Source organism: Cibotium barometz, chromosome 3, assembly GCF_041138505.1.
Source record: "Cibotium barometz isolate CiBa-2024 chromosome 3, ASM4113850v1, whole genome shotgun sequence".
NCBI lineage: Eukaryota > Viridiplantae > Streptophyta > Polypodiopsida > Cyatheales > Cibotiaceae > Cibotium > Cibotium barometz.
Window position 1 is genome coordinate 42,903,143 of NC_141048.1, and position 26,216 is coordinate 42,929,358.

Here is a 26,216-nt window from a genome sequence, read left to right on the forward strand (position 1 = left end):
AGCAAGGGCTCCACTTTAGAGCATCATGGTCACTTGTGCATGTCCCACACATGAGGTCAATGCTTGTCTCACACATATGTAACCCTCTAGAATGATGTAGAGGTTTACCGGGCATTTATTAGGCTTCTAACCGGACGTACGAGCACCAGTCTCAGTTAGGAAATGGGCTCTGCAGGAATCTGTCTCATGGACAGCCATGGAAGGCTTGTCCAAGAGCCAACAAGGCCAAGACAAGGCCTTGGGCCAGCCCTTAGCACATGGGACATGTCAAACCCCCAGGGTCACCCCGTAGGACAAACGAGTAGTAACAAGACCCAAAACCTACAATACAAAACCATAAACTGTGAAGGGGGTGCAGGCCTGACTCACCACCCAACCATGACAGCCGTGGGTAATGCCCACAAGACCTCGTTGTCCCCACCGAGCCACGAGCTGAGCAAACTAGCTAGACATACCGACCAGTCTCTACTCCATGACGTCCCATACCGCCATCGAGCTACCCTCGCGGGCCTCCAGACTGTTGTCAGCCTCGACTGCATGAGGCGGGTGCACGTCTGCACTAGATCCATGCTCCTGACAACAGAGCTCTCCCATAACCTCGCGAGTTGGCCACCCTTTTATAACCTCGCAAGTTGGCCACCCTTTTATAGGCTCTTGGGCCGGTCACCGAGCGTCCACACATGGACGCCCGCCCGTCAGTCCATCCCTAGCCCAACTCGCCAATCGGCTTGCCTAGCTCTAAGCTACCCCAAGCCTCGAAGCTAGTCTTGTGTGTGTGCTGCACATGGTAGATACACTCTGTGCACATGACATACTCCCCTTCCTCTAAGAGCTCACTCTTAAGTTCAGTAAAAACTCAAGATAATCCCTCTGAAGGATGTCTTGCAAAAAAGTACGCGCTGCATCATGCTGAAGTCATGAAAATCCCACAATAATAGGTGATCTAGGTTGAAATCTGTACATAAGCATAAAAGGACTAAAATGGATACTCGTATGCTTAGTACTGTTGTATGCAAATTCTAACATAAGAAGATAATCCTCCCATGAACCCTATCTTTTGGAGACATATACAAGAAGCATGTCCTCCAAAGATTGATTCACCCATCGGATTGAGGATGATATGAGGAACTCAAATTCAAAGTTGTTTCCAACTTGTCAAAAACAAGCCTCCAAAAGTCACTTGTAAACTTAGAGTCCCTATCACTGACTTTGTCCTGCGGTAAACCGTATAGTCTAAACAATTGCTCGATAAAAAACTCCCTTGCTAATTGCGTAGCTGTAACATGTAACAATCTTCCGTGTAGGTAAAAATCTAGCCATCTTTGCCAAGTGGTCTACCACAAGCCGAATAGAAGCGTGGCCTTGACATGTTCTTGGCAATCCGATAATAAAATCCATGGAAATACTTTTCCACTTATAACTTGGGATTTGCAAAGGATGCAACATCCTAGCCTCTCTAAAGCATTCAGCTTTATTCGCTTGATAAATCTGAAACTTGAGGACAATCTTCTACATACCCTTTCATCTTTGGCCAATAGAAAGTGTCTCACTAAAGCTAATGTCCTGTGTACCTTGGGGTGTCCAATAGAAAGGGCATCGTGAAACTCCTTAAGAATCTTGGACCTAATGTCCGGGACCTATGGTACACAAATTTTGTCATTACGGAATAGTACACCATTCTGAATCATCCACAGGCTCTTCCAGCTTGAATCGTAGGCTACTCAATCACCGAGTCTTGGTCAATCAATGAGCTCTCGTCTTGGATTCTCTGCCAATATGGACCAAAATAACGATCATTCCTGCAAAGCTCTCTCAATGATTGAAATAAGTCAGTGGAAATCTCAATGAACCACAAAGTACTCACCTCTCGGATCCAATTAAGCACGCATCTACTACATATACTCTTCATGGACCCCTTGCAATAGCGTATCTCAAAATCAAAATCTTGCATTAACTCTGCCCATTTAGCTTTTCGTCCTCTCAAATCATCCGCATCACACACATACTTGATTGACTGATGATCAGTCAATACCACAAACTTGGAGCCATATAAATAATGCCTCGAAACCTTGAGAGCGTAAATGACAGCGTAAAGCTCCTTCTCAAGGGTTGGCCAACGAGATTGAGTGTCGTTCAACTTTCGACTCTCGAAAGCAATAGGTCTACCATTTTCGAATAGAGCAGCCCTAATCGCACAGTCACTCGCGTCGGTCTCAAGAACATAAGGCCGACTAGGATCAGGCAGTATGCCTCCTTGACTTTTATCTTTCAAAAGTCTGAAGGCCGTATCCAAATCGTTATTCCAAGGGATAGACTGATTTGACTTACGTCCACGACCTTTCAACAAGTCGGTCATCAGTAGTGTGAGCTTGTTGGGGTTGGGGAAGCTTGCCTACACACAAACACACACACACACGCAGAGAGCTTGAACAAGGAAACGTGAGAGTAGGAGCTGTTGGAAACGAAAGGGACTCTGTAAACCCATCTGCTATATTGGCATATGTAGGCTCATAAGCCAAGTCAATCTCTCCTGCATGGAGCCTTTCCTTGACATAATGATAGTGACCCTCAATATGCTTTGTGCGGGCATGAAAAATAGGGTTTCGTGCAACTGCCAAAGCACTCTGACTATCAGTGTAAATGGTGGTAAGAGACTGCTATCCAACACCAAGATCGGCTAATAGGCGTCGTAGCCAAACACATTCCAGAGTAGCTGTAAAAGCTGCCCTGTATTCAGCTTCAGGACTAGACGTGGCCACTGTAGGCTGCTTCTTACTGAGCCATGAGATGCATGAGTCACCAAGAAGAAAACAGTTCCCACTGGTTGACACTCGCGTGTCATAGCAACCTACCCAATCACTGTCTGTAAATGCAAGCAAGCATTATGTAGAAAAAATGCCATAGAACAAGGCAAAGTTTGTTGTGCCTTTAAGATAGCGAAAGACACACTTACACGCTTGCCAATGCATAGTGGACAATGCATGAATCTGTTCAACTAAGAAACAACATACTGTATCTCCAAACGAGTAGAGCATAAATAGATAAGGCATCCCACAGCCTGTTGATAGGTGGCAACATCAAAAGGCTCACCAACATGCTCAAGTGACGGCTTTAGACCTGGTTCAATAGGAGTAGAAACAAGTTTACAATTTGTCATGTGAAAGCGCTCAAGGAGCTGCTCAACGTATCTGCACAAAGATAACATGATACCCCCTCAAAAGGTATAAACTGTATGCCCAAATAGTAATGTAAATGCCCCATGTTTGTGACATCAAATGCATGCTGCAAATCAGCTTTAAAAGCTGAAATATCACCCTCTTAAGGGCCAGTGACGAGTATGTCATCCACATAAAGAATAAGGATGAGAACATTGTTCCCAGTAAAGTATGCATGGATCTTGTGGTACCAAGCACGAGGAGCCTATTTAAGACCATATAGTGCTTTATGTAAAAGGCATACTTTTCTTTCTGCACCTTTTTGAACAAAGCCAGGAGGCTGAGAAACATAAGCTTCCTCTTGCAAATCGCCATTCAAGAAGGCAATTTTGACATCAAACTGATGTACATGCCATTGTTTGTGTGCAACCAATGCAATAACAGTACGTATGGTAGTCATACGTGAAGTGGGAGCAAAGGTCTCCTCATAGTCAATGTCCTCACGTTGGACATACCCTTTGGCGACCACGCGAGCCTTATGGCGATCAACTGAACCATCAGGCTTATGCTTTAGCTGTGTCACCAATTGGCCCACCATTTGGTCCATCTCCAGTTTTTGTGTCTCGTTCACTCGAGGCCAAGCCGGTGTCTCATGTGAAGAGGCCAGTATTTTGCTGACATGGACGGGAGCCAGACTGGTGCCACCCGTGTGTTAGCAGGATGGTGTCGTATGGACGGGAGCCAGACTGGTGCCACCCGTGTATGACTTGGACTGTGTTCGACCCATGGGATTGTCACGCCATGGAAGAGCCAGTATTCGTGCCGTGTTTTGCCTATGGGACTGTCACACCATAGGGAGGCTCGTGCCTGGAACTGTGTCTTACCTATGGGACTGTCACTCCATAGGAAGACCAGGTTTTTATGTTTTACGTCGTGCCATTTTCTCCTCTGCAGGCGACTGGCTGCTACTCCATACAGGCTGCGCATGCTGCCTCTCCCACTGTGCATGCTGCCTCTCCCATACAGACGGCGCATGTTTTACCTCTCTCTCCCAGGCGACTGCTTCTCCACAGGCTGCTCTACCTTCCGTACAGACAACTGTACTTGCAGCAGGTGGCTGCACCTGTTTCTTTGCAAGCTACGTGAATCCCCTGCAGGCTGCGCATGTTAACTCAGGCGGCTGTACATCTACAGGCGGCTGCTGTACCAGTTGCACTCGCTGCTGGCGGCTGCCCACTATCTACAGGCGGCTGCCCCCACCCACCTGAAGCAGCCAGGCGGTTGCTGCTGTCCATCTCCTGCAGACGCCACTGTCTTCTCCATCCTCCTACACGGCCTACCAAAGCAGCCGGCTGTGTGCCCAACACCAGCAGGCTGCGTATACATCACCAACAAGTAGTGCTTTTGCATCCAGATCGTTGTCCACCACCAGCAGGTTGTGCTCCAGCAGGCGGCTATCCACAATTGCACTTCCTTTCCATAGGCGGCGTCTTCCGTCTTCAAGTGGCTACAACTGGTGTTTCTCTTAAGTAACTGCACACATGGGTATTGGATTTCCTTCTGCCATCCACAAGGAAGTGAATTTTCAGATTTAAATAAACTGCTATGTGTTAAATCTGATAAGGGATTCACCCCCACGGTAACACCCGTTCGGTGTCCGGGTAGTCCAAGCTCTACTGGAGAACCTCGGTCCAAAGGTGCTGAGATCGGGAGAGCCAGGCGTTAGTACGAGAGCGCCTGTTTGTGCGTGGTCTCGGAACACCAGTGAGGTGCTCTCCGCGGAGTCCAGTGAAAGCACACGACCGTAGAGAATGGACCATGCTAGTGGTCGTTCTGCTTCGAGCATCTTACTTCGAACGTCGACTTCGAGCCTATTAGTTTGGTACTGTTTTCATATGTACATGGATATCATCTGGTTCTTGGAACCCATGGAGCATTGTATTTGTTAAATACTCCCAATAAATATATCATATATTGAGGGGAGGGTCGGCCCGTTCCGGCCCCAGTGCTGGTGTCCATCTTTCTATTTCATTTCATTTCAATTTCAAGTTGTATTAAGTTGTCCGTTTCAAATTGTAGTTTTAAAGTTGTGCGATTACGCGTGTGGGTGTCCAACGGAGTCTTCCCACTTGGCGGGATCGGTTTCATTCTTATGAGAGCACGGTTGTTTCCCTCTTCCTAGTGGGGAAACGAACCTGTGTACTGGACACCCCGCTTTTAGCACACTTAAACACAATGGACAGCCAAGGCAACCCTTTGAAAGTGCCAAATTCGAGGGGTCCATCTAGTGCTTCTCGTGGGTCTGATGCTCTGCGAGGAAGGCACAAGCCCCTTGAAAGGGTTAATGATAGTGAATCAAAGGGTCAACTGTCTCCAAGAAAGACAGTCATGCTTGAACAAGAGCCTGATGCTATGAGGGCTGAAATGGAACATATGAGAAAACTTTTGCAGGCACAAGAGCAAGTTTTTGCATGAAGATCCCCATGTGCAGAGTGCTATTGAAGCTAGGAAGGCTGATGCAATGGTAGATGTCACTTTTGAGTCTATGGCACGAGAAGTGGGCAAGAAGCCAAGGGAGTTGGCACTTGCCTACCTCCTCCGCAAAGGTGATATCAAAGAGGAGGAGGACGGAGAGCTGAAATTCAGAAATCCACCTCGTTTGAAGCATGGAGATCCCACATCTCAAAGGCTGAAATCTTTTATGCAAAAGGAAGAGGTGACAGTCACCTCTCAACATGCATCTTCTCCACAAGGCACTAAGCCTAACAGATATATGTATGCCAGTGCTCATGGAGAGCATAAAAGTCACATGCATGCAAGACATGTATCCCATGGTAAGGGTGACAGGTCTGCTACTAGAAAAATTTTGCCTTTTGAGTTGTCTCATGGAGAGACACTGCCTTATGCAGGTAAGTCACATGCATCTGAGTTTCAAGTTCGTGGAGCACATGCCACTATGCCTCATGAAACTTCTATGACGGCCCATGGAGCCCATGCAAATAGGGCTACCCCGTTGGATAAGGGGAAAAGAAAAAGAGAAGACCATGAGCCTCATGCCAGAAAGCTCAAGGAATTCAAAGCAGGTAACAAATCTGTTAAATTTGATGTCTTTCATGGAGAACATGATGCTTCTAAAGTGTTAGCATTTGTGGCACAGTTCGACATTGCTTTTAGCCAGAAGGACTTTACTGAAAAGTCAAAAGTACGCCATGCTAGCATGTTTTTGAAAGGCACTGCTGCTCGTTGGTGGATAACTGAAAAGATCACCAAGGATCCCATTTGCACCTAGAAGGAATTTAGCGATAGATTCTATGCTCAGTTCTTGCCACCAAATGCGGAGGAAACTCTCACTCAAAAGTGGGACAAGCTGGAGCAAAGAGATAATGAAAGCGTGCAACAGTATGTTAACAAGTTCTGGAAAGTGTTGCTGGAAGTAACTCCCTTTATGCAAATCACTGAGGATGAAAGAAAGAGGAAGTTTCGCTCTGGACTGCAACTAGCATATCGTTCGGGCATTGAATTGCACCCGAAACATACTTTGCAACAGCTCACAGCTTCTGCTCTTGCTACGGAGCAATTGGTGCTCAAGATTAAACAAGATCAAGGTGGTTCAAAGAGGAAAGACAAGGCTGTCCCAAATCTACAAAAGGGTGGACAGCCACCTAAAAAGAACTTCCGAGAGACCCACAAGGGTGGTAAAGCTGAAAATAACACATCTAAAGATCAGGGCCCAAGGAAGAACAAATTCGGCTTAACCCCGGAACAAAGAGAGCAATATGCCAAGGATGGAAAATGCTTTTCTTGTGGTAGCAAAGACCACATGTTTCGACAATGCCCAGATCGCAAACCAAAGCACGAGGACAAGCAGACCAAGGCTAATGTACATGCAGTTCCTGATGTGCAAGGAAATACAAGTCATGATGCAAAAGAGCGAATGGTTTGCAAGGCTTGGGGACAAATCAAGGATCAGCCCGCCTTATTCATGTTTGATGACTGTAGTCTGTGCAACCGATAACTTCATCTCTATGCAAATGGCAGCTGCATTGGGTATTGAGGTTGAGAACATGGGACCTCAGATTGAAGCCGAAGCTGCATTTATTGGTAAAGAGGTGCAGGTTACCCCATTGATAGGGAAGTTGCGCATCCATATCCAGGGCTACCTTGATAATGAACATTTCCTAGTTGCTCCACTAAATGGATGTGATGTATTGTTGGGCAAGCCATGGCATCATAGGCTTGAGCTCCGCAAAGACTACAAGTCCAATATGATTTCTTTTATGCATAAAGGCCGCATGCATTTTATTGATGCTGGCAAAGAAGGGGATCCCACTTGTATCACACATCCAAATTAATAAAGCAATGAAAAAGAGTCTTTCTGCGTACTTGGTTTTTGTTCGTGATAGCCTTGTGCCAAATCATCAAAATGTGGATGCTATGTCTAATGATAGGCAGAATTTTCTTCATGCATTCAACGACTGTTTTGCTGACTCATTGCCAGGTGAATTACCTCCCTAGAGGCCCGAAGATCATCGCATAGATCTTGTGCCAGGTAGTTCTCCACCTAACAAACCCGCATACCGAGTGAGTGATGCACAACAAGAAGAGATCATGAAGCAGGTAAACGAGCTTTTAGAGAAAGGTTTGGTTCAGCCCAGTTCCTCACCTTACTGCTCTCCTGTGCTTCTTGTTCAAAAGAAGGACGGATCATTCCGAATGTGTGTGGACTATAGAGCTTTGAACAAGCTTACCCCATCAAGAACAGATTCAATTCTGCGAATTGATGATATTTTGGATAACCCTGATGCTTGTTTCAGCCGACTTGACCTGAAGAGTGGTTATCACCAGATAAGAGTGGCACCACAAGATGTCCATAAAACTGCATTTAAGACAGCCTTCGGATTATATGAATTTTTGGTAATGCCTTTTGGTCTCACCAATGCTTCTGCTACATTTAATCATATGATGGATAGGATATTCCGATCCCATCGCAAATTTACAGGAGTATTCTTTGATGATATCTTGGTTTTCTCCAAGAATGAGCAGGAACACAGAACTCATTTGGTCACAGTGTTCGAAGAGTTGCGGAAGCATAAACTTTTCATTAATGCCAAGAAAAGTGAGTTTTTCCTTTCAGAGATTCATTATCTGGGTCATATTGTATCCAAGGATGGAGTTAAAATGGATCCTGCAAAGATAGAGACCATTCGAAATTGGCCCGAATTACAAAACGTACATCAAGTACGTAGTTTTTTGGGATTATGTTCGTATTACAGGCGTTTCACAAGGCATTTCGCCATGATTGCCACTCCTCTACATGATCTCACAAAGAAGAAAATCACTTTCAAATGGACTTCAAAGGAACAGGATGCTTTCTTGCAGCTCAAGCATGCTATTATATGTGGTCCAGTATTGATTGTTCCTGACTTGCACAAGTCTTTCGTAGTTGAATGTGATGCTTGTGGTAATTGCATAGGAGCTGTCCTAAATCAAGAAGGGCATGCAGTTGCATACGAGAGCCGTCGTTTGCATGATGCTGAGCTTCATATGGATATCTATGAGAAAGAGCTCTTGGCTGTAATTCACGCCTTAAAGATATGGAAACATTATCTTATTGGGGCTGAATTTGTAGTCAAGACAGATCATCAAAGCTTGAGATATTTTTTATCTCAAACAAAGCTTTCAGAGAAGCAAATGAGAATGGCAAACTTTCTTTCCATGTTTCATTTTCAGATTGTGCATACTCCAGGAAAGAAAAATGTGGTGGCCGATGCACTATCCAGGAGGCCTTATGTAGCTGCAGTCTCAATGGCCTCTCATGGAGACTTATCTGCTATGCGAGATTTGTATCATTTGGATGCTAATTTTTGCCATATATGGACTCATTTGATGGCTGGTCATTCACATGCCTCTTATGTTATCAACGAGGGTTATCTTATGAAGGATAATTGCCTATGTGTGGTGAAGGATTTGCGTCCAAAGGTTCTGGACGAATGTCACGCTCCACCTTATGCTGGTCATAGAGGTATCATGCCTACTACACGCATGATTCAGAGACATTTCTTTTGGCCGAGCATGCGTAAAGACATTGAGGCTTATGTATGTGCACGTATCACTTGCCAAAAAGTGAAATTTGATAGGCAAAAACCTCCAGGTTTGCTTCAGCCAACCTTGGGAAAGTATTACTATGGATTTGCCTAGATCCCAGCATGGAAATGATGCTATTTGGACCATTGTGGACAAGTTTAGCAAGCAAGCTCATTTCTTGCCCATCAAGAAAACCATCGAAGCTGATCATATGGTAAAGCTTTTTCTTGCTAATATTTTCAAGCATCATGGTATGCCTAAATCCATTGTTGGGGATAGAGATCCCAGGACTACAAGCCTCTTTTGGAGGGCTTTATTTGATAATATGGATACTAAGCTTGAGTTTTCATCAGCTTATCATCCCTAAACGGATGGCCAAAGTGAAGCTGCAAATTCAGCCGTGTTGCATTTATTGAAGTGTTATGTGGCAGATCAAAAGATTGCATGGGAGAAGTATCTTCCACTTGTTGAGTTTGCCTACAACAATACCATCCATGCCTCCACGGGAAAGGCTCCGTTTGAGATTATCTATGGCGGCAGAGTGGTATTGCCACCCATCCTTCGTACAAAGGATGAGATTTTTGCCGCTGATGAATATGTTTGTGACTTGGATGTATCCTTTGCTCAGGTGCGGACAGCCATTGCAAGGTCACAACATAAGCATAAAATGGCTGCTGACAAGCATAGAAGGGATATGGAAGTCAAAGAAGGTGATTGGCTTTTGCTGAAATTTGAGAAAGCTACGCTTCGGAAGAGGCCAAGACGAGAAGGATCATATCCTAAGCTTTCTCCTCGCTATTATGGACCCTTCAAGGTGATTCAGAAGATCAATGAAGTGTCATACAGGCTTGCTTTACCTAGTCACTGGAAGATTCACAATGCTTTTCATGTGAGTCTATTTCGGAAATATGTGGGGCCAGATCCTGATGAGCCTGTCATCACAGAAGATCCGCCAGAGATTGAAGAGCTTGAGGAGATCCTCCAACCAGAACAGATTGTTTTTCACAAGGAACGAAAGCTACCTGCAGGAAAGCTTTCCAAAAGATACCTTGTGAAGTTTAAGAATTATTTGCCTATTGATGCAAAATGGGTAAATGAGGACTATTTTGTTGACTACCCACAGTTGTTGCAGGCATATCTTGAGGCTTTTCAGTTGAGGTCAACTCTTTAGAAGCCGAGGGGGATGTCACCAATTGGCCCACCATTTGGTCCATCTCCAGTTTTTGTCTCTCGTTCACTTGAGGCCAGGCCGGTGTCTCATGTGAAGAGGCCAGTATTTTGCTGACATGGACGGGAGCCAGACTGGTGCCACCCGTGTGTTAGCAGGATGGTCATATGGACGGGAGCCAGACTAGTGCCACCCGTGTATGACCTGGACTGTGTTCGACCCATGGGATTGTCACGCCATGGAAGAGCCAGTATTTGTGTCGTGTTTTGCCTATGGGACTGTCACACCATAGGGAGGCTCGTGCCTGGAACTGTGTCTTACCTATGGGGCTGTCACTCCATAGGAAGACCAGGTTTTTATGTTTTACGTCATGCCATTTTTGTGCCGACGGATATTTTGTACTTGTTCCATGAACGGGAGATATGTCCATGCTACTATTTGCACATGCACACATGATTTGCATGCTTGAAACTGTTTTCGCATGACATGTATTTTTGTGTTTGCCTGCTTGACGTGTTACTTACTAAGCGGGGACGCCAGTGAGTCGTGAAGTCTGCTCTGTCTTCTGATGAGTTTTGGTGCATGTGAACAGGTGGTAAGTATATTGAACATGTTAGTTTAATACTTTTATTTTTAACCTTTTGATTTATAAGGTTACATGTTCACACCCACTTAAAAGTGGGCACCCCCTTTGGGCTCCCACTTAGGGGCCAAGGTGGGGAGCGATGTCACCAATTGGCCCACCATTTGGTCCATCTCCAGTTTTTGTGTCTCGTTCACTCGAGGCCAGGCCGGTGTCTCATGTGAAGAGGCCAGTATTTTGCTGACATGGACGAGAGCCAGACTGGTGCCACCCGTGTGTTAGCAGGATGGTGTCGTATGGACGGGAGCCAGACTGGTGCCACCCGTGTATGACTTGGACTGTGTTCGAACCATGGGATTGTCACGCCATGGAAGAGCCAGTATTCGTGCCGTGTTTTGCCTATGGGACTGTCACACCATAGGGAGGCTCGTGCCTGGAACTGTGTCTTACCTATGGGACTGTCACTCCATAGGAAGACCAGGTTTTTATGTTTTACGTCGTGCCATTTTTGTGCCGACGGATATTTTGTACTTGTTCCATGAACGGGAGATATGTCCATGCTACTATTTGCACATGCACACATGATTTGCATGCTTGAAACTGTTTTCGCATGACATGTATTTTTGTGTTTGCCTGCTTGACGTGTTACTTATTACTGAGCGGGGACGCCTGCCAGTGTGTCGTGAAGTCTGCTCTGTCTTCTGACGAGTTTTGGTGCATGTGAACAGGTGGTAAGTATATTGAACATGTTAGTTTAATACTTTTATTTCTAACCTTTTGATTTATAAGGTTACATGTTCACACCCACTTAAAAGTGGGCACCCCCTTTGGGCACCCACTTAGGAGCCAAGGTGGGGAGCCCCACTTAAAGTGTGTGTGTGTGTGGGTGGGCCACCTACCCAACCCACCTTGGAACTGGCCACCCACATGCAAACCTGGGGAGCCAGCCAACACTAAGGTTGAACTCCACTTCAATATTCATAAAAAAAAGCAACCACCCTTCGTAGGAAAAAACCACCGGCGATCGTTTCTTCAAGCAGCACGTTTTCCCAGCAGGCGAGGTGATCCTCTGCAGGCGACCAAAACCGGATGCAACCAGGCGTGCTCCTCTGCAGCAGGCGACTGGCTGCTACTCCATACAGGCTGCGCATGCTGCCTCTCCCACTGTGCATGCTGCCTCTCCCATACAGACAGCGCATGTTTTACCTCTCTCTCCCAGGCGACTGCTTCTCCACAGGCTGCTCTACCTTCCGTACAGACAACTGTACTTGCAGCACGCGGCTGCCCCCACCCACCGGAAGCAGCCAGGCGGTTGCTGCTGTCCATCTCCTGCAGACGCCACTGTCTTCTCCATCCTCCTACACGGCCTACCAAAGCAGCCGGCTGTGTGCCCAACACCAGCAGGCTGCGTATACATCACCAACAAGTGGTGCTTTTGCATCCAGATCGTTGTCTACCACCAGCAGGTTGTGCTCCAGCAGGCGGCTATCCACAATTGCACTTCCTTTCCATAGGCGGCGTCTTCCGTCTTCAAGTGGCTACAACTGGTGTTTCTCTTAAGTAACTGCACACATGGGTATTGGATTTCCTTCTGCCATCCACAAGGAAGTGAATTTTCAGATTTAAATAAACTGCTATGTGTTAAATCTGATAAGGGATTCACCCCCACGGTAACACCCGTTCGGTGCCGGGTAGTCCAAGCTCTATTGGAGAACCTCGGTCCAAAGGTACTGAGATCGGGAGAGCCAGGCGTTAGTACGAGAGCGCCTGTTTGTGCGTCGTCTCGGAACACCAGTGAGGTGCTCTCCGCGGAGTCCACTGAAAGCACAAGACCGTAGAGACTGGACCACGCTAGTGGTCGTTCTGCTTCGAGCATCTACTTCGAATGTCGACTTCGAGCCTATTTGTTTGGTACTGTTTTCATATGTACATGGACATCATTTGGTTCTTGGAACCCATGGAGCGTTGTATTTGTTAAATACTCCCAATAAATATATCATATATTGAGGGGGGGGTCGGCCCGTTCCGGCCCCAGTGCTGGTGTCCATCTTTCCATTCCATTTCATTTCAATTTCAAGTTGTATTAAGTTGTCCATTTCAAATTGTGGTTTTAAAGTTGTGCTATTACGCGTGTGGGTGTCCAACGAAGTCATCCCACTTGACGGGATCGGTTTCAAGCTGGAAAACCCATTTTGTGCCAATAGCACGCTTGCCAAGTTACCGTTTTTGTTAATGGAGTTCAACTCCAAACGCATGGCTGCCACCCAATGCATCAACATGAGAAATAGGATCCTCATTACAATCGGTGGCAACAAAAGCTGTATCCACATAATGTGAAGATGCATGGCGAGAAGCAACACGTGTACGACCTCGCATAAATGGTTTCACCCTCTTTAGACAAGATAGAATCTGAATGGGCAGGTGGTTTGCCCTTAGGCTTACCACTAGATGAAGCCCCAAATTTACCTTTGTTTCGATCAGACACCAAATGCCTGATCAGCAGAGAGCATAGTAATCCTGTTAGAACGAGACTGCTCTTCTTGCAATAAGAGAGTCACCAACTCATCAAAGGTATACAAGTTTGGATTACCCTTCATGAGTAGACAAAGAGTAGTAGCATAACCCTGATAGGATTCTAGCAAACCCTGAAGCACTGTAGATACAAGTGAACCATCTGGAATGACCTCATTAATGTTGATAAGCTGCTCTCGCAAATCCTTGATGCGAGTAAGGAACTTGTCCATTGAATCACCCTCATCCATATGCTCAGACTCAAACTTCTTGCGGAGATGGAAAACACGAGCCTCATTGCGAACCTGATACAAAGAACAAGTACATCCCATGCACCCTTAGCAGGAGTGCATGAATGAATGTGCGGTATAACCTGCCTTTTGCATGAAAGGGCAATCAAAGCATATGCCTGAGCATCCTTGGCATCCCATCTTAGCTTTTCTAGAGTGGGTGGCAAAGGTGCAAAAGATGTAGCACCACCTAAAGATACATCATCACCTGCATCAATAGTGCTTGAAGTACTTGCTGCTCGTGCAGGAACAATAGGCCTGACATCATCCCCTGGGCCCTGATACATAGACCCACAAATTCTTTGCAACTAGTACATGTGTCATCATATATGAACACATAGGATAGTTGGTGCCATCCAACTTATCTTCATCGATGGAGAGCATACCAAACAAATCACTAGTATTCCCAAACATGGCTGTCACAAATGCGTACAAACAGGCAGTGTGTGACTGAATCAAGGCGTCAACTGCAATATGATTCAAGTGTACCACTGTGTTTGCTGAGTCCACAGGTATAAACCACATCAATTGGAGCAAAAAATTCTGCAAAACAATCCAATGCTGAGACACTTGAAAATTGGGGGAATTGCCCCAATGCCAAGGGAATGTACCTGTAATACCAAAAATGCCTGCAAATGTCTATAATAGACCTGCAAATAGTGTCAATTTCCGCAAAATCCCCAAATTTCTAGTGCAATTACACACCAAATCTCATGAAATCAATGCCAATGTTGCAATTTCAAGCTCAATGGTGAAAAGCCCAAAATTAATGCAGCCAATTTGCTAATTTTTTAGCAATTTTTGAAAGAATTTAGAAATGATAAAATACTAGTTACAATTGGCATAGATTTTGAGGCAGAACACGACAGCTTCAGTCAACACACAACAAATGTTGGCGGCGCATAGCTTCAATCAATTGTGAAGGAGAGGAGGTGTAGGTCGTTGGCGGCTCACAGCAACGGCAACAATGTTCAGCAGCTCTGTACAGCGGCACAACAGAGAGGCACGAGTGCAGGACAGGTACAATTGGGCAAAGCAAGTTGACAGCAGGTATAGGCGGCGACGCGGAGTATGGGAGCAGGTACAGGCAGCATAGGGCATCAACAGCAGGCAGTAGCAGGGTGGCGCACAGCAAGCGGCGTAGAGCAGTGCACGGCAGGTCGAGTCGGGCAGAGCAAGTGGGCGAAACCGAAAGCCTAACCCTAATCCTCATCGTACTCTGATACCAATTTTGGTGTTGGGGGAGCTTGCCTATACACAAACACACACACACGCAGAGAGCTTGAACAAGGAAACGTGAGAGAGGGAGCTTCTAGAAACGTACTCAATTATAATGATAAGGTACGAGTACATGAAAGCCTAGGGCAAGGTGCCCAACACACATAGATGTGTTCACACGGGGAAAAAACTTGTGTCCAACCACAGGGAAAAAGTGCCCGTGATGAGTAAGCTGGGTTCACACCTGAACTAGCCGAGAGTGGCCGAACGGACATGACCATTAACGCTGAGAGTACTCCCGCACAAATTTCCGAAGAAAAACAGCAAAACCCAGAAAAGAACAAAGTTGTCTCACCGTCTGCGATATCAGGCAAGCCAAAACCTTCTGCACTCGATCATAGTCAATGCTCAATCCATCTCATGTGATCTTGTGTCCCAAGTAAATGATTTCTATCATAAAAAACTCACATTTACTAATTTAGCATACAGTCAATTCTGTCTAAAAATGGTGAGGTGTCTGAAATGATCCTCAAGAGTACGACCATATACTAAAATATCATCCAAGAACACCACCACGAACTTCCCCAAATATTCACCAAAAAAATCATTCATCATTTGCTGGAAAGTGACTAGAGCATTGGTCAACCTAAAAGGTAATACGAGAAACTCATAATGGCCATATCTAGTCCGGAAGGCGGTTCTTTCGACGTGCCTTTCATGAATACGTATCTGGTGAAAGCCAGTACATAAATCTATTTTCGTGAAATACTTTGCTCCTACTAAACACTCCATCTGGTCATCTGACTAGGGAGAGGATAGCGGTTCTTGATTGTCACTTTATTCAGTCTCTTGTAATCTACACACATTCGCCAGGTGTTATCCTTCTTTCTCCTAGGTAACACAAGCGCACCCGAAGGTGATTTACTTGGATGCATCTAGCCCATCCTCAAATAATCTGTGAGTTCTTTGGCCAACTCATCTTCCTCAGCTGGCTCATCCTGTAAGGCGGAATGCTAACACGTTGAGCACTAGGGACTAGATCAATACAATGATCCACTACCCTTTCAGGTGGTAAACTCGATGACAGATATGGTTGTATACAATCGTACTCTAGAGGAGCTCGTCAAACAACTCCGATGCATCTTGAAGCGTTTGAGGCAGGAGATGTTGTATACTGAATATGCAAAGTGAGAAGAGTTACGTATGAAGCACGGCTATCAGACTGATGATACGATGGTCTCTTCCAAAACCAAGAACGTAACCGAGGAGAAGAGTTACGTATGGAGCACGGCTATCAGACTGATGATACGATGGTCTCTTCCAAAACCAAGAACGTAACCGAGGAGGGAAACAAGTACCAAAGGAAGTTCTCCGCACCAATGACTAGCATGATAGAAGGGAAGTCTACGGACCAACCTTCGAAGACTTTAAATTCGACTCCAGCGAAGAAAAGCCGTCTCCTCAAGGCATTGCAGCTCAAGGAGGGACGTTGCTTCATCTACAAAGAAAAAGGACACATGCGTAACGAGTGCCCGAAGAAGGGTGCTAAGACAAACGCAGAACCCAAGACAAAGATAGCCAACCAGTTGTCTTTGACAGGTACTTCAGTCAATGTACTTTCTCGACCTAGTTCATGTTCTGATTGTCTGTTCAACTCTATGGTTTTCGGCTTGCACGATCTTCTTTGAGTTTATGGAGAAGTGAACAGCCATAGAATACACATTCTTCTGGACCCCGGAAGCTCATACAACTTTGTCAATTACAAACTTAAGCAGAAATTAGGTTTGGACACGACGCCTAGCGATCATACCTATGAGGTACACGTACCTAAGAGTCGACAAGTGTGGGATCGAAAGATGGAGAAGCTACCAATCCGGATTCAGGACTACATCGATATTCTGGAGCGCTATGTTATGCACCTAGAGCATGTAGCCTTGCTCTTGGGGATTGTGTAGTTTAAGACCCTTATGGTCCAGATAGATTGGTTGTCTCATTCTTTTTCTTTTGAACATAGGAACACCCAATTTTACATTCAAGGTGATTGTATACATCCCTCTCAGGAACCTCTTGTAAATACAGTTGATTTTGAAAATAAAATGGATTCGTCTTTGTATACTGCTTTCCAGTGTGTCTTGATTCCACTTTCTTCATTTCTCCCACCTGCTATGGATGTTAATGAATTAAGTGTGTTTGAAAGCAAAGAATTAAAGAAGTTATTTGACTAGTTTCAAGATGTATTATGGTCTACGTGACGAGGTCATCGACCGTCACCCCATCACCCTAATGATCGTCACCATGTTGAACGATCTCGTCTAACTAACGATCGTCGTGGTTTGTACCGGCCATGATCAAACCCGAGAAAGCCGTGGCTGCCCAGGGAAATCTCGCATGTAAGGGTGGAGTACCGCGGTATCCTATCCGTCCACACAGAAGTAAAGACCTCCAATATCTTTAGAAAACTCTTAAGCTCTGCCTGTGGAGAACTAAATATATATACCTAGATGAATCCAAGAACATGCCCAAATTCACCTTTTAGAAACGTGCATGTTATATACTCATGGTAGTCAACCCACAAGACTATATAACTATCAACTCCATTATGCATGGACTAGATACTGTAGGAAATATGAAAGCAAGAGCAAACTAGAAATGAAACAAGAACATAAATGAAAGACAAAGAGTTACCTTGAGATGAGTGTAGACAAGACACAAGATTGATACTTTCATTGATGTGACACCCACAATATATAGGTGAGAAGTACAAGATAGAGTAGAGTGACTTATGGGACAATTATAGAGGTGCCACGTGGCATACACTGAGATGACCAAGACTAAAAGTACTCCTAGTGAGCACTTATTTCCAACACCCTCCTTACGTGGACACTAGGAGGAAGACAAAAAGACAAGACTAGAAGACAGACATAAAGACCTATAGACTGAGAGACAAGACAGAAGACATGACAGACAAAGATCCTGAGACACCCCTCCTCAAGTGATATCCTCATATGGGTCCACAAGGATAGGGACAAGATGGATCTAAAACAAGACACAGTCAGATTGATAGACAGATAGACAGACAACAGATAGACAGACAGACAAGACTAGATAGACAGAAGACTGACTGTAGACAAACAGATGGACCTTGAAGACATCCCCTCCTCAAGGGCAATCTCTGCCTCTTGGGTAGGGACAAGAGAGAGGTCAAAAAGCATAATGAGTAAGACACTAGAATCCCTTGACCTACATCATCGGTGGTCAAAGTGGTAGACAAGAAAGGTGAAGTAATCAGAAAGCCCACTCCTCATCATGTGAGGAATGAACAGCAAGATCTGCTGCTGTAGATGCTGCAGCAACATGGGCTGAGGCAGATGCAGGGACTGATGTAGAGGTTTTAGAATAGCAGTCCTTCTCCCAGTGATTATCACGGCCACAAATGGTGCATGGATGGGCCTTGAAGCAGTCCTTCTCCATATGATTAGTTTTTCCACAATGGGTGCAAGGCTTTCTTACCATAGAACCTCCTTTCTTTGCTAAAAATGCAGTGTCAGTTACCTTTTGTTGTTTTGTTCTTTCCTCTTCTTGGAGAGCATTGATGATACCTTCAAGAGTAGGATTATTGTGATACTTGAAGGTAGTGACAAGAGTAGCATAGGTGTCAAGTAAGCTTTTGAGAAGCACAGCAATAGCAATATCTTCGGAGATGGGGGACTTCACTGATGCAAGCTGAACCATAAGACTGCGAAAATAATTGACATGAGAGGCTATAGTAGCTCCTTCCTGCATATATAGATCAAAGAATGAGATCATAAGTGCAATCTTAGAGTTTTTAGAGCGGGGTCCAAAAAGGGTATCCAAAGTGATCCATGCTCGAGAAGCAGACTGTATGTCGGAGATGTGATGAATGTAATCATCTCCAAGACCGAGCAAGATGATAGCATAGGCTTTGTCATTCTTGGCAGTGGGAGCATAAGTGATAACTTGCTCAATGTCGGAATCTTCGGGAGCAGCATGGTGAACAACATCCCAAAGACTTTCTTTCATAAGATGGCACTTGATTTTGATTTGCCAAGTATGAAAGTTGGACCCATTGAATTTGTCAATAGACATGAGAGAATGAGTAGAAGAGGCCATGTGGGAAGGTCTTACCTCTTGCTAAAATGCAAGGGCAGTGTCTATTCCCTTACAAGATTGCAAAAATGAATGAAAGAGGAGATCCAAACTGTTTTTAGAAGCCGGCTCTCTCACCACTTGTCAAGGCCATAGCATGTGACAGCCCATCGAAGCATGAGGAACTAGCAGTTTGCAGATATGAGGATAAGAAAAGGACTGACCAGCAAACTGAAGGAGACAATGCACAGTACCTTGTAGACTCTTCAAGAGGAAGCGATGGCAGAACTGAATGCAGCAAATAGCTCGTTAGGAGGAAAGTCGATCTGCAGCTGCTTCTAGATGATGCGCACCCTAGAGTTGATGAAGAAGGCAACCAAAGCAGCAAAAGTACAGTGGGCTCCAATATGATGGGCAGCAGCTCCAAGAGAGAGAACAGTAGAGCTGTATGAGCCTGAACAGGGCGGACAGCAAGTTCAGGCCGGCGGGTTGCTACAGCAGCAGGTCGACTACCAAGAGCAGGGGGGGGCAGCACCCAGCTAAGCGGCGGCTTGAAGATATGGCGGGCAACACAGGGCTGCGCTGAATTGAGTAGGACAGCTTGGAGAGAATGGCGAAAGCTCAGAGGAAAAACAGGGAAACCCTAAAACCATGGCTCTGATACCATGTAGGAAATATGAAAGCAAGAGCAAACTAGAAATGAAACAAGAACATAAATGAAAGACAAAGAGTTACCTTGAGATGAGTGTAGACAAGACACAAGATTGATACTTTCATTGATGTGACACCCACAATATATAGGGGAGAAGTACAAGATAGAGTAGAGTGACTTATGGGACAATTATAGAGGTGCCACGTGGCATACACTGAGATGACCAAGACTAAAAGTACTCCTAGTGAGCACTTATTTCCAACAGATACTACAACATCCCCACTAACGTCATCAGTGCCCAATAGTGCGTGTAGAACTCTGTATCACAATATGCTCTCGCACACCCACTCCACACACACACACACACACACACACACATAAGAGCATATATTCACACACAGCCCTTCGTACTGAGTTTCTGTCAAACCTCCGGAGATGCAAAGCAGACTCAACCATAATGAAGCCTAGCACTAAGGAAAGTGGCAAATAGAAAGAAATAGTATAGCAAGTAATTGATAGGGAAAATGCACCGCTAAAGATAGAAAGAATTAGCACAATATCAACTAGCCGCAAGTTGCAACTCGGACGAAAACTTCAAAATGTGAAATCTGAATGTCTGCTAATACGGTTGAATTATATACCTAGATGAATCCAGGAACATGCCCAAATTCACCTTTTAGGAACATGCATGTTATATACTCATGGTAGTCGACCCACAAGACTATATAACTATCAACTCCATTATGCATAGTATGGACTACATACTACGACATCCCCACTAACGTCATCAATGCCCAATAGTAGGTGTAGAACACTCTGTATCAAGATATGCTCTCACACACACACTCCACACACACGCACACACACATAAGAGAATATATTCACACAAAGCCCTTCGTACTGAGTTTCTGTCAAACCTCCGGAGATGCAAGGCAAACTCAACCATAATGAAGCCTAGCACTAAGGGAAGTAGCAAATAGAAAGAATTAGTACAGCAAATAAGTAGTTGATAGGGCAAATGCACTGCTAAAGATAGAAAGAATTAGCCTAAGACCCCTTTTTATACTTAAAAAGGCATGTTGTCGAGTTCTTAAAAAAAAACCAATTACTTTCAGTTTTACTCGTGCTTTTTTTTTCTAATGTGTGTAAATATATGAGTCCCCTTTTTGTTTAAAAAGGCTGTCCCATGCCTTTTTTTAAAAAAAACAATGTCCAGCTTTGTTCAAAAAATCATGCCATGCTTTTTATATGAAAAACATCATGCTTTTTTTTTGTGAGAAACCAACGCTCAGTTTCTTTTTATAAAACATTCTGTTTTTCCTTTTAAAAACTGATATACGCTGTTTTTGGACTACTGCCAGCAGCTTTTCCCTCTTGCGCACAGCTATCCGTACACTATACGGTCTGTTCAGAGGCTGTCGTGTAGGTCTGACGTTGCTTTTACTGCGCTCCAGTCCGTACATATGTACAGCTGCGCATGTTGTGCTCGTACGGCCCCTATACCACAAGTACAGCCGGTGACCCTGTCCAGGCCTCTACCAGACTCCCACATGCGTGGCTGCTATACCTGTGCACAGGCCCATACAGCCTTGTACGGCCGCGATGTGGCTTGAACGGCCTGCTGCGACCTCTGTACAGCCACCTACCCCTAGGGTAGCCAGCATGGCCAAGCATGAAACTCTTCAAAAGAGGGGTCACTCCACACACAAACCACCGCGATCTCTTCTCCCCTATCTCACACGACTAGACATGCTTTTTTTCCCTACGCCAACCACAATCTCCATGCAACATAGAGCAACGCCTTGATAGCAACAACAACGATTCATAGGAAGAGAACAATGAGAAACATACCCGGGTCTCTTGTCAGATTTGAAGCATAACCACGAATACCTTTCAGCTTCTTGCGTTTGGGTTGGCTCTGATACCACTGTCAAACCCCTAGTGTCACCCCGTAGGACAAACCTGTAACAAGACCCAAAACCTGCAAAACAAAACCATAAACTGTGAAGGGGGTGTTGGCTTGACTCACCACCCAACCATGACAACCATAGCTGAAGCCCACAAGACCTGGCTGTCCCCACCAAGCCACAAGCTAAGCTAACTAGCTAGACGTACTGACCAGTCTCTACTCCATGACATCCCATACCGCCACCGAGCTACCCTCACGGGGCTCAAGACTGCTGCCGGCCTCAATTGCATGAAGCAGGTGCACGTCTGCACTAGATCCAAGCTCCTGACCGCAGAGCTCTCGCATAACCTCGCAAGACTCTGACTAACTGACTAACCTTGGCCATCCTTTTATAGACACTTGGCCAGTCACCGAGCATCCACACATGGGCGCCCGCCCGTCAGTCCATCCCTAGCACAGCTCGCCAATCTGCCTGCCGAGCTCCAAGCTACCCCAAGCCTCGAAGCTAGTCTTGTGTGCATGCTGCACACGGTAGATGCACTCTGTGCACATGAGAGGACAGCCCGATGAGGCACCAAGAAGTCCTATTGAACAGCCTAGAACCTATCAGGTAGCTTAATACCAGCAAATTCTCAGACGTATGAAAAGCGATGAAATAAATGCTGATTTACAAAGTCACGAGCAGGCCGACATCAGTATGAGCAAACCGACTAGCATACTTGGGTCATATATAAGCGAAGGGCAGCACAGAGCATAAATCATCTTATTCTCTCCCCAAGTGCTTAAGTCCAGGGGCTAGAAGCAGCCAAGAACGGGGCCAAGTAAGGTGGAAGTGTAGATCAAGGGAGCTACTTCAGGTTGAATGCTATCTCAACCAAGGGTAGGTATCCAAGTGAATTTAGTCTTGGTTATTTACAGCCAACAGTCTGTCAGCCTACTCATTCAATAAAGCAAATACACCATACTTGGTGGGGGGCCTTTTGGAACCCAATCCTGTGTATTTCTCTCTCTCTCTCTCTCTCTCTCTCTCTCTCTCTCTCTCTCTCTATTATCTTCTCTACATTGTGCTATTCATTGTCTAGAACAAAGGGCTGGAAGTATTTATCAAAGTATAATCATTTATTATAAGCTCCCGCATGTTATAGACCTAAGCCAGCTCTCTTCGCCCACACAGAGAGAAGAAGATAATGAAGGAAGGAGTAGAGGTGAAAGAAGTCGCAGAAGATGGAAAAGGAAAGGAGGGAGGCAAGATAAGAAGAGGGAAGGAAGGTGATGAGGATGATATGGAAGAAAAACAAAAATAGAAAGATCAAGGGAGCTACTTCAGGTTGAATGCTATCTCTGCCAAGGGTAGGTATCCAAGTGAATTTAGTCTTGGTTATTTACAGCCAATAGTCTGTCAGTCTACTCATTCAATAAAGCAAATACACCATACTTGGTGGGGGGCCTTTTGGAACCCAATCCTCTCTCTCTCTCTCTCTCTCTCTCTCTCTCTCTCTCTCTCTCTCTCTCTCTCTACATTGTGCTATTCATTGTCTAGAACAAAGGGCTGGAAGTATTTATCAAAGTATAATCATTTGTTGTAAGCTCCCGCATGTTATAGACCTAAGCCAGCTCTCTTCGCCCACACGGAGAGAAGAAGATAATGAAGGAAGGAGCAGAGCTGAAAGAAGTCGCAGAAGATGGAAAAGGGAAGGAGGGAGGCAAGATAAGAAGAGGGAAGGAAGGTGATGAGGATGATATGGAAGAAAAACAAAAATAGAAAGATCCCAGAAAAATCGGCCACCCCACCGGGGGAGGGGGGAGGGGACAATCATCGAAAACGGCCATTTCAGCCCCTAGAAACCCGTTTCTCCGTTTCAAGACCCCCTCTGTTTCCATGGCTGTTTCTCGTTTCCCAAGTGATGTTGTCACAGGAAACGATCGTTTCCACCCCTAAAAACTCGTTCCCCCGTTTCCATTCCTCGAACGTTTCCGTTCCCGTTTCTCGTTTTTGGTGACTATGGGGGGAGGGGACAAAACCTAAAATTTGGGCGAAACTATCATACTGAAGAGGTTTTGAGGTTTTTTAAAAACGTTCTCAAGTTTCAAGTTTTTGAAAGATAGAAACAGGTTTTTTTGTTACTATGAACAGGGCATGACAATATCCAAAGTTGATTTCTGGGGAGTAGCTTGTTAGAAATTGTGCATCTCAGCGTTTTGAGGTCATGAATATTTATTGGTTATTTATGTCCTTTTCTTCCGATAGTAGGTCGTGAGAGGCTGTTGGCCAGCTCTACAGTAGTCAGCCACCTTCCTTTGCATCACTATAAAAGGGGCCTCCCATTTTCACTTGTTTATCATCTAGCCTTTTCACAGGCACATGTTCTACACCATCTGCTGGCTAGTATTGCCATTGTAAAAACCTCTTGCTACATAACATGATGTTCATTGTCTAATGTCTCTCTCTCTCCTTTGTCTAATGTCTAATGTCTCTCTCCTTTGCTCTCCCTCTGTCCTATGTTTTGCTTCCGCATTGTGCAACCTTATTATGGTATCAGTCGCTTAGGTGACTAGCACTACAAGGCGGTGGTGAGTTTCCTTCCTGCAACAAGAAGTTTGGCATTTTTTTGGTAGCAAAAGAAGGCTTGTGTTTTTTGCCTACATATGAAGCAGAAGGCTGTGTTGTGCAATCTTCTAGGTGGTTGCATTTTCTTGATCACTTCGTGGCTACATTTTCCTCTGGCTGCTGCATTTTCATCCTGAAGGCTGCGTTTTTCACATTGGTGGTTGCATTTTCTTTTGGGTTGTTGTGCTTCCTTCAGCTTTGGTGGCTGCGTTTTTGTGGTGGCAGCAGCACTCTCTCTCCTATGCTATCTTTCCATCATCCAGTGTTGGTGGTGCGCAAAGAAGCTTCGTAGGTTTAGAAGCTTACTTGGAGCGCAGGGTATGGAGTTGAGCTTGAGGGGAAATTGTTGAAACCAATCACCAAAAACGAGAAACGGGAACGGAAACGTTCGAGGAATGGAAACGGGGAAACGAGTTTTTAGGGGTGGAAACGGTCGTTTCCTGTGTCAACATCACTTGGGAAACGAGAAACAACCATGGAAACGGATGGGGTCCTAAAACGGCCGTCTCCTGGGACTATGGTTGAAACTCCTAGTGGATAGGATCAGGCACTTGCTACAGTGCAACAGACAGGACGGTGTCATTGCTACTCTTCTAGAAAGCAGGTTCATTTGGCCAAGGATTGCAAGACCAAAGGTACAGCCCAGGCCAGGACCAAGTTTTCAAAGATGGGCAATGATCATATTCAGGATGATGACTCTGATACTTCTAGTGTACTGTTAGGGGATAATGAGCGTGGTGTGTCCAGCAACTCATCATTATATACTTGGAGTTCACTGCACACTAGTGGGGGAATTCGGAGCCAAGCAAATTTCTTTGTTGTTCGTGGTGGCATTGTGTTTCGAGGAAACACGTTGGTAGGTGCTCTTTCCGAGGTGTATCCGGTGTTGCGCAAATACTGGAATGGAGTGTCCATGGTTGCATCTTCATCAGCTTATCTTCTTTAGACTCTTTTGCACACTATGAGCTGCAGAGGGGGTGTTAGAAATTGTGCATCTCAGTGTTGTGGAGTCATGACTATTTATTGGTTATTTATGTCCTTTTCTTCTGATAGTAGGTCGTGAGAGGTTGTTGACCAGCTCTACAGCAGTCAGCCAGCTTCCTTTGCATCACTTGTTTATCATCTAACCTATTCACAAGCACATGTTCTACACCATCTGCTGGCTGGTATTGCCATTGTAAAAGCCTCTTGCTATATAACCTGATGTTCATTGTCTCATGTGTCTCTCTCTCTCTCGCTCCTTTGCTCTCCCTCTCTCCTATGTTTTGCTTCCACATTGTGCAACTTTATCATAGCTTTCGTCCCTGCAGGATCTCCTACTTACTTTGGCTAATTGTCTTTACAAGCATAGCAGTGGGGTTATGGCTCTCCACTAACAGACTGCCGTCGATAAAGTGCACTATGGGGGTTCCCAACAGCATTATCTATGGGATTGCCCAGCAACTCAGCAGGTTTCGCAAAGGCTCCTGCGCCTTTTTAACCCAAGACCTTCACAAAGACCATTTCAGCGCAGTGGCCTGAGCAATGGAAACCAGCCCTCTGTTCAATACCAGCAGGAGGCCGGCACTCCATTTCAGTTGATTGTCACAGCGGCTCACTGGGTGCCAACCACTCCATAGTGTTGACAGCGCCTCCCTGAACCTCGCTGCTGGGAGTTGATCAGAAGACTAATGGCAGGGCCAATTTGGCAGGCCCCTGCTGTGAGACCATCGCGGGCTCCGTAACCCCTTCCTCCAAGTTCATCTGCTTTGTAAGGGATGGCCTCATCTACACTCTCTGTGACCACTGAGTGGAGTGAGAAAGGGATTGGGGCTCCAGATGCACAAAAAAACTGTCAATCTCTCCTGCAAAGCCCTGCAACTGGTGTCAGGCCTTCCCAATGTGCATCTTCCCTCTTCCCCCCATATATGGTCTCCCTCCAAAGGGGCCAG

The 26,216-nt window shown here is 45.4% G+C and overlaps 1 protein-coding gene across 2 annotated transcripts in view; it reads right to left on the reverse strand.

Annotated features, from left to right (window-relative positions):
* LOC147640090 (ferrochelatase-2, chloroplastic-like) overlaps positions 1-26,216 on the reverse strand; it is a 55,460-nt gene that overhangs the window by 17,442 nt on the left and 11,802 nt on the right. The gene's annotated exons all lie outside the window — the stretch shown is intronic.